Below are 11981 nucleotides of genomic sequence, written 5' to 3'. Positions count from 1 at the left end.
TCTAGTCTCCAGAATATCTACTCTCTGTAGAGCAGGGTAGTATCTACTATAGAGCCAAACTAGGTGCAGCATCCCGTAGTGTGACCCCGGACACATGGCATATACTGAGGAGCTGGGAGGGTAAGATGCTGGATTGTCATGGCGGCACTTACCACGCTCCCTCCCGAAGGAAAGCATGCAGCCAAGGCCAGGGCAGTGCTGGGCCTCTTCCGGACACCCCCGGCATGGGGATGCCCAGTAAACAATAGAACAGGAGAAGGGGTTGTCACGGGTGACGCCAGCATTCCGGCACCCACCGGCATAAACATCGGCGGGGAAATAATTGAGCCACGGACAATGACAGAGTACCTCAAGTCCCCGGGAACGGTCAGGGCCTGGAAATAACTTTACTGGGTCAGAACTCAAATGATACAAGGCAAAAGACAATCAGTATTCTGAATGCAGGTACAATTAAAAGTATGTTCAGACAGACTTGAAAATGAGTACCTCCACTACAGCGATCCCACGATGGGACAAAGGGACTGGCTGTTTTTTTTTACCCTCATCTCCTTTTTTTTCTCCTTAATTCCTCCACACTTTATTGCTATACAGATAGTTTTAGTGAAAGACCAAAGTGCACTATTAGATATGACTGGTCGTTATTGACTCTGCCAGCAGGTGGCAGAAAGTCACCTTAGATTGCTTTATTCTTGTAATATTGTGTAATTGTAGATTGGCCAAATAACATTGCCATTAGGTGTCTAAGTTACAAGTTACAATTATTGAGTAATTAACTATGGAAGCTTGTGGCACCAAGGTCATCAGTGACAATGGTGGTCCGGTCCAGCCTATATAAAAGCCTCAGATTGAAGATACCATATAGTTTTTTCTGTAGTGGGATATCTATAGGGTTCAGACACAGGATACATTCACACAAGTGTCGCTGTGTTGTATGGTATATTAACAATGATTATAACATAGATATTATCTCTGTACATTGAAGGGTAGATTTAATACTGAAAATTTTGGATGTGGCCTTGTCAAAAAGGGGGCATGACCTAAATGCAATATCTTGCACTAAACAGTGAGCTAGAAATTGCATAAATTAACCCTTTCCGATCCACTTTGTATTCTGGTTTTCCTAGGGGGGGCTTACTCTTTTTCTGCTGTTATACAATGGCGCTATCTGCTGGCTAAAGCCAGTACTACATGAGGTGACACACTGGATAGGCTCTGACAGCAGAGAGGCTGGCAATATACAGTAAGAGAACCCCCGATAGACGCCTTCCAACATCAGAGCTGTACAGCCTTAAATCATAATATCTTTAGACATCAGACAGTGGATTGGAGAGGGTTAAGCCTACTAAAAGATGGTATAAAGTTAGAGTACACTGTCATTCAGCAGAGTCACTGGCATATTTTAAAGCTGTCTACAAGTTTGCTCTGTCTTTACATTCTTTGTAAAAAGAAAAATCCTGCCCCTAAAGGACTTGTCACCTGAGACCTTAAAAGTGGCTCCCCCCTTTGGCCTATAAAAGGCTCTCAGAGGCTCCTTGTGTGTAGTGACTAGAGATGAGCGAGCGTACTCGGAAAAGCACTACTCGCTCGAGTAATTTGCTTTATCCGAGTATCGCTGTGCTCGTCCCTGAAGATTCAGGTGCCGGCACGGAGCGGGGAGCTGCAGGGGAGAGCGGGGAGGAACGGAGGGGAGATCTTTCTCTCCCTCTCTCCCGCCCGCTCTCCCCTGCTCCCCGCTGCGACTCACCTGTCAGCCGCAGCGGCACCCGAATCTTCAGGGACGGGCACAGCGATACTCGGATAAAGCAAATTACTCGAGCGAGTAGTGCTTTTCCGAGTACGCTCGCTCATCTCTAGTAGTGACCTCTTCTTCCGCTTGTGTAGAGCTTGAGGACCACTAGACGCCTCTACGATGCAGAGAAGAGATTTCACCCCGTTACAATAGTCTGAGAGGGGCGCATTATTGGAATGTGTGAAGCCATATCGATGAATTGTCCCCAACCTGGACCGTTCTGACCAGACTGTTAGGAGGTGTTGGGACCAGTGGATGTATGAGGGAGGCCCTCGACAGACCACCAGTAGAGAGGATCATCTGATCATCCAACAAGCACGAGCAGCTCCAACTGTTCCATTGTCCATCATCCAGGGACAGGTGTCTGTTTGAACCATTTCCAGTTGTTTGGCTAAAGGACATTTGGTCTCACGGTGCCCATTACATGTACGGCCTTTGCCACTCCCCACTGTCACCTCTGTTTGCAGCGGTGTCATGAATGACAAAACTGGATGCTACGGAGTGGAACTGGTTTGTCTTCAGCAGTGAATGCAGCTTTAGTTTGGGCACTGACGACGGCTGTGTCCGTGTCAGGAGACTTAGAGGTAAGTGTCTCTCAATCCTACCTTTACTGTGGAGCGGCACACTGCCCCCACTGCTGGTGTGATGGTCTGGGGGGCATCCCCTCAGAGCATCCCTTCAGCCACATGTGTTCCTCTCATGGTGGCTTTCAAGAGGCAACAGGATAATCCTTGCTCGCACACAAGGGGGTCAAAGGAATGTCTCCACAACATTGTCACACCTCCGTGGCTGCCCAGTCACCAGACTTATTATTAATAGAAAATGCATGGGACCAGTGAATGAGTTCTACATGATCTACAGGGTCAGTTACAGCAAATATGGAGTGATATGCCACAGGATACCATATGGAACCTGCATGACTCTATGCCCTCCCGTATTACATCTTATATCCAAGCTAGAGGTGGTACAACAGGGTACTAGAGCCTCCATGTCTGCCCGTATGACATCTTGTATCCAATTTAGAGACAGGACAACAGGGTACTAGAGCCTCCATGCCCCCCTGTATCACATTTTGTATCCAAGCTAGAGGCGGTACAGCAGGGTACTAGAGCCTCCATGCCCCCCTGTATCACATCTTGTATCCAATCTAGAGGCGGTACAACAGGGTACTAGAGCCTCCATGCCCACCTGTATCACATCTTGTATCCAATCTAGAGGCGGTACAACAGGGTACTAGAGCCTCTATGCCTGCCTGTATCACACCTTGTATCCAAGCTAGAGGCGGTACAACAGGGTACTAGAGCCTCCATGTCCACCTGTATCACATCTTGTATCCAAGCTACAGGCAGTACAACAGGGTATTAGAGCCTCCATGTCCACCCGTATCACATCTTGTATCCAATCTAGAGGCGGTACAACAGGGTACTACGGTAGAGCCTCCCTACAAGGGGTCAGTTCTCCACAATAAATGTTTCATTTGCTCTGATATTGTAATCACTCACCTAGATCAACATTACAATCACACACAGTAAGTTTCATCGGAATCCAACAACTTCTTCTAAGAGCTTGATTTGTTTTTGCAACGAGTGTATTAGACATTTCAGGGCCTATTTATTTTTGCCTGCTGACAGAATTCTGGTGCCTAAAAGTCACAGTTTTGGCACGTGTGCACTTCTATGGACTATTTTATTGCGTAAAATAGAGCGTGCTGCAATTTTTTCTATCTCGCAACATCACTGCAATAGAAGGATCGCACATTTAAATATTCCCATTGCAAATAATGGGTGTAATTTTTGTACAAGTTTTGTGCATCTCACAATGCGCAATATCTGCACAATAAAATCACCCATGTAAACACAGCATAAGGGCGGACACCCACTGGCGTATTTTCTTCTCTTGTGCTGCGTAGCTGTGGTTTTGTGGCAACCTCCACAGCATGATTTTTGGGGAATGGCTTGAAATATAAGCCCTTCCCTGAAAATCATCCCTAGCTGGTATAAAAAAAAAACCCAAAAAGCTTTACTCACCGCTCGGCCGCTCAGACGCGTTCTCTGGCTGGCTATCCTGCACTGCTGTCCAGCACTTTCAGCAGGCGGGGATTTAAAAATCCCCGCCTCCTGAAAGGGCTGTGCTGATTGGCGGAGTGCTTAGCTGTTCATGAATGAGAGGAAAGCATGGTGGCTCAGTTGTTAGGACTGCTGCCATGCAGTGCTAGAGTTGTAGGTTCAAATCTGACCAAGGGTGATGTCTGTATGGAGTTTTTCAAGGTTGATGATGTCCTTGATGGTGCTTGAGACTCAGCACTACCAGGCAACAGTGCTAATCACTGGGCCAGACCACCACCTTCAATGATGTAAACAAAAGGTTTATGGATACTTTCCATTGCACTTCTGATTTTCATTTTTAGTAACACTGGATTAATCAAAAAAGCACTAGCGGTAGTTTAAACGAGCCCTAATTTGCATCTATTGGTTTACATAAAGTCAGCAAAGAAACAATAAGTAAAACAAAGTTTCCATGTATTTATAAGTAAAGTAGCCATTTTTGTAATTCAAAATAGGTAAATCACCAAAAATCCCTCTCCTGGCTCACAAAAGACTAACTTGCAAGGATTAATAGCAAATTTTAGACATTTGAGACACAGGAAGCACCTCTTGTATAAAAACTAAAAGTTGTTATAGTGCAATAAACGGCTGCTCCACAATCTGACGTGTTCGCTCCTCTGACTTTCGGCACACAGAGATTATAGAAGGTTTATATTATAATCTGACCAAATTAAAATAGAACTGCATGCAACTTGTTAAATCAGGAGAGGCGGGTGGAGGTCACAGTCCATTGTAGGATAAGAAGGTTGTTTTATAACATCCTTGAACAGCATTAAATGCGCCATCCATGTCAGAGGATGGGCGAATGAAAGTGCAGACCAGCGGGGGTAATTGGCTGGCCAGGAGTAGGAGGACACACATAGCTGAGTCCAGCTCTGAACAGTGCAGACCAGTGAGGGTAATTGGCTGGCCAGGAGTAGGAGGACACACATAGCTGAGTCTAGCTCTGAACAGTGCAGACCAGCGGGGGTAATTAGCTGTCCAGGAGTAGGAGGACACACATAGCTGAGTCCAGCTCTGAACAGTGCAGACCAGCGGGGGTAATTAGCTGTCCAGGAGTAGGAGGACACACATAGCTGAGTCTAGCTCTGAACAGTGCAGACCAGCGGGGGTAATTAGCTGTCCAGGAGTAGGAGGACACACATAGCTGAGTCTAGCTCTGAACAGTGCAGACCAGCGGGGGTAATTAGCTGGCCAGGAGTAGGAGGACACACATAGCTGAGTGTAGCTCTGAACAGTGCAGACCAGCGGGGGTAATTAGCTGGCCAGGAGTAGGAGGACACACATAGCTGAGTCCAGCTCTGAACAGTGCAGACCAGCGGGGGTAATTAGCTGGCCAGAAGTAGGAGGACACACATAGCTGAGTCCAGCTCTGAACAGTGCAGACCAGCGGGGGTAATTAGCTGGCCAGAAGTAGGAGGACACACATAGCTGAGTCCAGCTCTGAACAGTGCAGACCAGCGGGGGTAATTAGCTGGCCAGGAGTAGGAGGACACACATAGCTGAGTCCAGCTCTGAACTCTGCAGCATTAGTCTCTGCCCTACAGCACCCGTACCCATTGTTTCCTTACCCTGGTGTGCCCATGCATTACCCTTTCCTAGGATGTAGGATAAGAAGATTGTTTTATAATATATAAGGTCTTTACTAACAACTAAACAACGCATATTACACCACTAAGCAATACTACATAAGGGGCACTAAACTTTAAAGGGGTTGTCCTTAAACAGCATTAAATGGCCCCATCTATGTCCTATGATAGGAGAATCAAAGTGCAGTCCTAGGATGGGTTTCCATAGGCTGCATTGATGGCAGACATTTAGTGGTACTCCTTTACAATCCTTTGAAATTGACCCTCCTGTGTTGGCATGGGACAACATTCTGTCCTGTGACTGCAGGGGGAGGCTATATTACCTGCAGCTGTTCTTCTCTGATTGTCCATTGAATCTGGCGGTTTGGTGTCCTATTTTCAGCCATCCATGTTGGCCATTGAAATGTTCCCATTACCTAATGTATGCTGGGCATTACTTTCTGATTGGCTAACACTGATGATATGAGCAGTGTTGGTCAATCAGAAAACAGATATAGTGCATTGGTAGTCTAACATTATCAATGCACCGTATGGATTAGTCAGAAGATTGTGTCGGCCATCTTGCCAGCTGAAAATGGAACACAGCAAAGACTTCCAACAGCAGATAATAAAACTGCCCCCTCCAATCCTGGGACAACATTTTGTCCCAAACCTGTAGGGTCACTTAAAGTCCATTGGCTTCAATGGTAGGGCCTGTTCACATCTCGTTTTACACTACGCTTTGTCGAGGGTTAATTTGTTCAAACAGACTGGTCAGTTATGTTGTCGGTTCCAAATTGACCTAAGCAGGAGGAGCGCTCCTTCGAGAGTCAAAGTACTGACCATACAAACGGTATATGGTGAAGTAATGAACTCTATTTTATTGTCTGTATCTCTTGGCTTTTATAGCCAGCCCCTTCTCGCAGGACGGGACGTGTGGCTAAACAGGGAATAACCTCGTGATTTCCATACATCTTAAACTCATGACTTTTACATCTTACAATAAACTTATGACATAATCATTCAATAAACTTTAGACGTGTGATATATGACTCAGACAAACACATCTTTAAGAAATTGCTGATAATTCTACTATAGTTATGAACATCTGCTCTTGTGACTTAATCCTTGTGATATATGACATTAAGAAATAGCTGATTTCACATGTAAGAGCTAGCAACTTCTTTGCGGTTAGGCTATGTCTTCCGAGACATCTGGCCTTAGAACTTCCTGATTCCACTTAGATCAGACGTTTGGCCTATTACTCAATAGTCATGAGTCCTTCAGAGCAGAATAGAATATTTGCAGTATTCAACCTTCTTGATTCAAATAGATTACTAAGCAAAATATATTAACTCCTTTTTGATTAGCGACATTTATTAATTTCTTTACAGCCCCTATTGGCCCTTATCATTCCCCCATTTTGGACATCAGGAAGTCACACACAGGAATGACAATTATGGGGAATTTTGAGGCTGAGTTGATCCAGAGGAAGGCGAAAACCCTTTTAGGAAAAAGCCAATTATCCTTGTATAAAAAGGGAAAAATTCCTTCCTGACCCCAAATATGGCGATCGGAACAAGTCCCAAGATCACAGCCGACATCTGACTTTTTAAAATGTATTATTGTTTTCATGAATCTAAACAAATCTCTTATCATTTGTGTGAAACATAAAGTGTATGTTTGACCGCATCACAATAGGAACAATATTCATATACATTAAGAAAGGTATTTTCCTGGAAAACATTGCCCTCCTCTACATCACTATCGTTATGCACTATTGAATATATATCGCGAAGTGTCTTTATTGGAGTGGGGATAGACAGTAAGCAAGTCCGTAAAATATCTTCCCCACTCCGCAGGTTGGGCATGCACATGTGGGAAATATTCAGTACGTCTTTTGCAAAGTATTCCCACATGTTGGGGTGTCCTTCCGCCCAAACAGTCCATCTTCTTCTTACATCGACAGTTGATGAGGAATTGTCCCGAAAAGAGAGTAGTCCAAGAAAACAAAGGGTAAATAATACACCTATCCAGACTATAAATGCTGGTGTCCAGGTTGCCATCCTCCTCCCCCACCCTGGGTTGGGCTTACTCTCCACCCCCCTCGTGGTGCTGAGGCGTTGGAACTTTCTTGCAGTGTGAGGCATGGATCCAAGTGGGTTTGCCTTCTAGCTTGACCGAGGTGGGAGTGGTTAACAACACTTGGTATGGTCCGTCAAAGCGAGGTTCCAAAGTCTTTCTGACGTGTCTCTTTACCACCACCCAATCTCCGGGATTCAGAGAGTGGGATCCTTCCAAACTATCAGGGTCTGAAATAGAAGAGAAGACTAGGTCGTGCGTTATTTTTAGCTTTTGGCATAAGTCCTGCACAAAGGAAGTAACTTTATCATGACCCAGGGATAGAGCTTGGGGGTGATACAGTCCTAACCTGGGCACGGAGCCAAAGAGAATCTCATAAGGAGACAGTCCTGTTTTCCTATTTGGTGTGGTTCGTACTGAGTAGAGGGCCAGAGGTAGGCACTCGGGCCAAGGTTTTCCTGTTTCAACCATGGCTTTCTGTATCTTAAGTTTGAGGGTGCCATTGAGCCTTTCTACTTTTCCGGAGCTCTGCGGATGATAGGGGGTGTGAAAGGCCTGTTCTACTCCTAAGGCGGACATGACTTCCTTCATTACCTCACCAGTGAAGTGAGTACCACGGTCGCTCTCAATGGTCTCTGGTACCCCAAATCTGCACACTAACTCTGACACAAGTTTTTTTGCAGTGGCCTGGGCAGTGGCCTTCGTGACCGGGTAGGCCTCAGCCCACCCAGAAAAGAGGTCAATGCATACCAGGACATACTCATACCTTCCTGACCTGGGCAGCTGGATGTAATCTATCTGTAGTCTCTGGAAGGGGTACAAAGGTCGCGGAGTGCACTTCCGAGGGGTCTTTACTACTTGACCGGGGTTGTGTAGTGCACAGATTTCACAAGCCTTGACGTATGCCTTTGCCATCCTGTCAAATCCCGGAGCGTACCACATTTTCTCCACCAGGGCTACCATGGCATTACGAGAAGCGTGCACCTTTCCATGAGCCAAAAGGGCCATACTAGGATAGGCAGCCGCAGGTAAACACATACGGGAACCCATCATCCAACCTTCATTTCCTTTTACTGCCCCTGCACTTGCCCAGCGCTCCTGCTCTTGCCCTGAGGGGAGTAGGTCCACCTCCTTCTGTGGTGGGACAGAGAGGGTCTGGTCCTTGGCAGGGGGATCAGGATCCTCCTCCGCTGGGCAGGACCTGGTCTGAACTCTGCACACGGGTGCCCTCCAGTCCAGCAGGGCTGCAGCCTTAGCTGCTCCGTCTGCCTTCTCGTTGCCTCTGCTTTCCAAGGAGTCCCCTTGGGTGTGTGCCTTTACCTTTATTATGGCTACCTGCTTCGGGAGCATGATAGCTGACATTAAACTACTTACTGCCTCACCATTCTTTATCGGTCTGCCTTGAGCTGTTAGGAAGCTCCGCGCGCGCCAAATCGGCCCATAGTCATGCGCAACGCCAAACGCGTACCTGGAGTCCGTGTAGATATTAGCAGTGACTCCCTGGGCTAACTTGCAGGCCTCGGTCAGAGCGCACAGCTCCGCTTCCTGTGCTGACATATGTGGGGGCCTATCAGTACTTCATTCATTGATACTACAGCAAACCCTGTCACAAATCTGCCCATCTCATTCTGGTATCGTGATCCATCCACAAACATTTCAAGGTGGGGGTTCAGGAGAGGCTTGTCTGTGACATGAGGAAATCCAGCTGTCTCCTGCTCCATCAGAGCAGCACAGTCATGCTGGTGCTCGGTGTCAAAAGCTTCCTCTTCGCCTAGGGAATTGACAAAAAGTTGATCCCCTGTGCTTACTCCCCCTTTTGAATCAGTGTCACCTAATGGCAGTAAGGTGGCCGGATTCAAAGTTGTGCAACGTTGAAATGAGACATTGGATGAAGAGTGTACTGCAAGTTCCATTTTGACCTGTCTAGCAAGAGAAAGATGTCTACGGCTCACCTGTGTCAGAATTCCATGTACGTCATGGGGCGTGAGGACCACAAGAGGGTAGTCTAAGACCACCTCAGAAGCTTTCTCAAGCAGTGCTTGTACAGCCAGAACTGCTCTTACACAGGAGGGTGAACCCCTGGCTACTGCATCAAGATGTGCACTGTAGTATGCTACAGGGCGCTTTTTGTCACCATGCTCTGGTGTGAGGACGGCAGTAGCATGTCCCGCCATCTCAGTCACGAACATCTGGAAGGGTTTATCATAGTCAGGCAGACCCAGTGCTGGAGCACTGGTAATCTGTATTTTCAGCTGATGGAAAGCTGACTCGGCTTCCGGAGACAAAGCAAATGGCTTTGAACTCAGGCAGTCGTACAGAGGCTGCATGGTCATGGAGGCAGAGCGAATCCACGGCCGACAATATGAAACTAACCCCAGAAATGTCCGCAACTGAGCATGGGAGGTAGGGAGTGGCATGTCCTCCACCACCTTGGTACGTTCTGGCGTGAGGTGTTTTGTACCAGGACCTAGGCAGTGACCAAGAAACACAACATGAGATTTGCAAAACTGTAATTTGTCTTTACTGGCTTTACACCCGCTGTCTGCAAGAAAACAAAGGAGGCTGAGTGAGGCCGCAACGCAGGTGGGTCTGTCCGGTGCACAGAGTAGGAGATCATCAACATACTGAAGCAGGGCCACACCTGGTGGGACCGTCCATGCATCAAGTACAAGCCTCATACATCGGGTGAATTGATTTGGGCTGTTTTGTGCCCCTTGTGGTAGGACAGTCCAGCAGTACTGTTTTCCTCGGAACGTGAAGGCGAACAGGTACTGGCAATCGGGGTGGATCGGGACGGACATAAATGCATTGGCGAGATCGATCAAGGTGTACCAACAGGTTCCGGAAGGTATGGTGGACAACAGAGTGTAAGGGTTGGGGACCAAAGGTGTTTCTAGGATGGTCACCTTATTGATTTCTCTTAGATCGTGAACCATCCGGTAGGTATCAGGTTCGCCTTTCTTCCCTTTCTTTTTAACCGGGAAGAGTGGCGTGTTAGCGGGTGAGACGCAAGGTTTTAAAGCATTCAAGGCACATAACTCTGTAATAGTGGAGGCTATTGCGTCTTCCTGTGCCATGGCTAGGGGATATTGGCGGATCATGGGGGCTTTTTCCCCATCTTTGAGATATACCATGACTGGGGGTACGTGGAGATGGCCCAAGTCTGTCTTCCCTTTTGCCCAAAGGGTCTCTGGCACTGCTGAGAGAACCTGTGTATCTTCTGGGGTCAACACATATACAGTACAAGAAGGAGGCGGAGTAACCAAGTCTGCTGCCATGAGACAGAATACTTGGTGGTCGGCCGCAGAGGTACTGACATGAGCCTCACCGGAAGGATGGAGCTGAATACAGCACCCCAGGGGTCCCATCACATCGGTTCCCATGATGCAATCCCCAGCGGGTGACACCAGGAAGCGAGTGAGGACTCGTGACCCTTGAAAAGAGACTTCTATGGGCTCGGTCTCACGCATGGGTGTTGGTTCACCGGACACTCCAACGGCTATGGCTATGGAGTCTGAGAGGGGAATACTAAGGTCATTGACTTGTGAGGTACTGACACATGATTTAGTAGCCCCTGTGTCAATTAAAAAGGGCACCTCCTTCCCCTGGATTTTTAGAGGCTGAAAAATTTGTGGCCCACGTGCGTCAGTAACTATAAGGGACACGGGGGAAGGAGTGCCAGACCTTCATTGGTAATTGGTATACCCGTTATTTCCCTGTGGGCGGGATGATGTGGTATTGGCCGTACTTCCCTGTTGCCCCCTTTCGTCTGACGTGTTCTGTCTAGGGCGTTTAGGGGCTCTACAATTACGGGCCAAGTGTCCAGTCTTCCCGCAGTTATAACACTTACGGGTCTCCCGCCTGGGGTCGTTAAGTCGGACTGTGTCCCCCTCCATGGTGTAATGTTTAATCATAACACACTTTGCGTGGTCTTCTGTGTCCATGACAAATCCTACAGCTTTCTTATATAGATCACGCGGTCTGGCCTGTCGCCAATCGGGAGTACATGCTTTAACGCGTTCAGACAGGCGCTTATCTATTCCTTGCATAAAGGCTTCACAAAAAGCAGCATTACGTATTGCTTTTGGACAGTCATATAAACCCAGATCTCTGCCAACTTCCTCTAAACGGCCAAAGTAACATTCAATAGACTCGCCCTTGTTCTGTCTACACTGGGTTAGGGCTGTACGTCTCTCTTGGGCTTTGTCCTTAAACCAGGTTTTAACCTTGTCCACATATTGAGTACCACTAGGTAATGTCTGGGGGTCATCTGGGCGATCTTCAAGACCACAAAATTGAGCAATACTATTGTAAAGGCCCAGAGGACATTTTACATTCATAAGACATTCCATATCTGTCCAAGTGGCAGAGTAGTTTTTCTGTATGACTTCCAACTTTCTATGGAAAGCTGCTGGCTCTGTCTGGGGATCGGGCAGT

Source organism: Eleutherodactylus coqui, chromosome 7, assembly GCF_035609145.1.
Source record: "Eleutherodactylus coqui strain aEleCoq1 chromosome 7, aEleCoq1.hap1, whole genome shotgun sequence".
NCBI classification, from domain to species: Eukaryota; Metazoa; Chordata; class Amphibia; order Anura; family Eleutherodactylidae; genus Eleutherodactylus; species Eleutherodactylus coqui.
The sequence above is the reverse complement of the archived record's forward strand: the minus strand, read 5'-3'. Positions refer to the sequence as shown.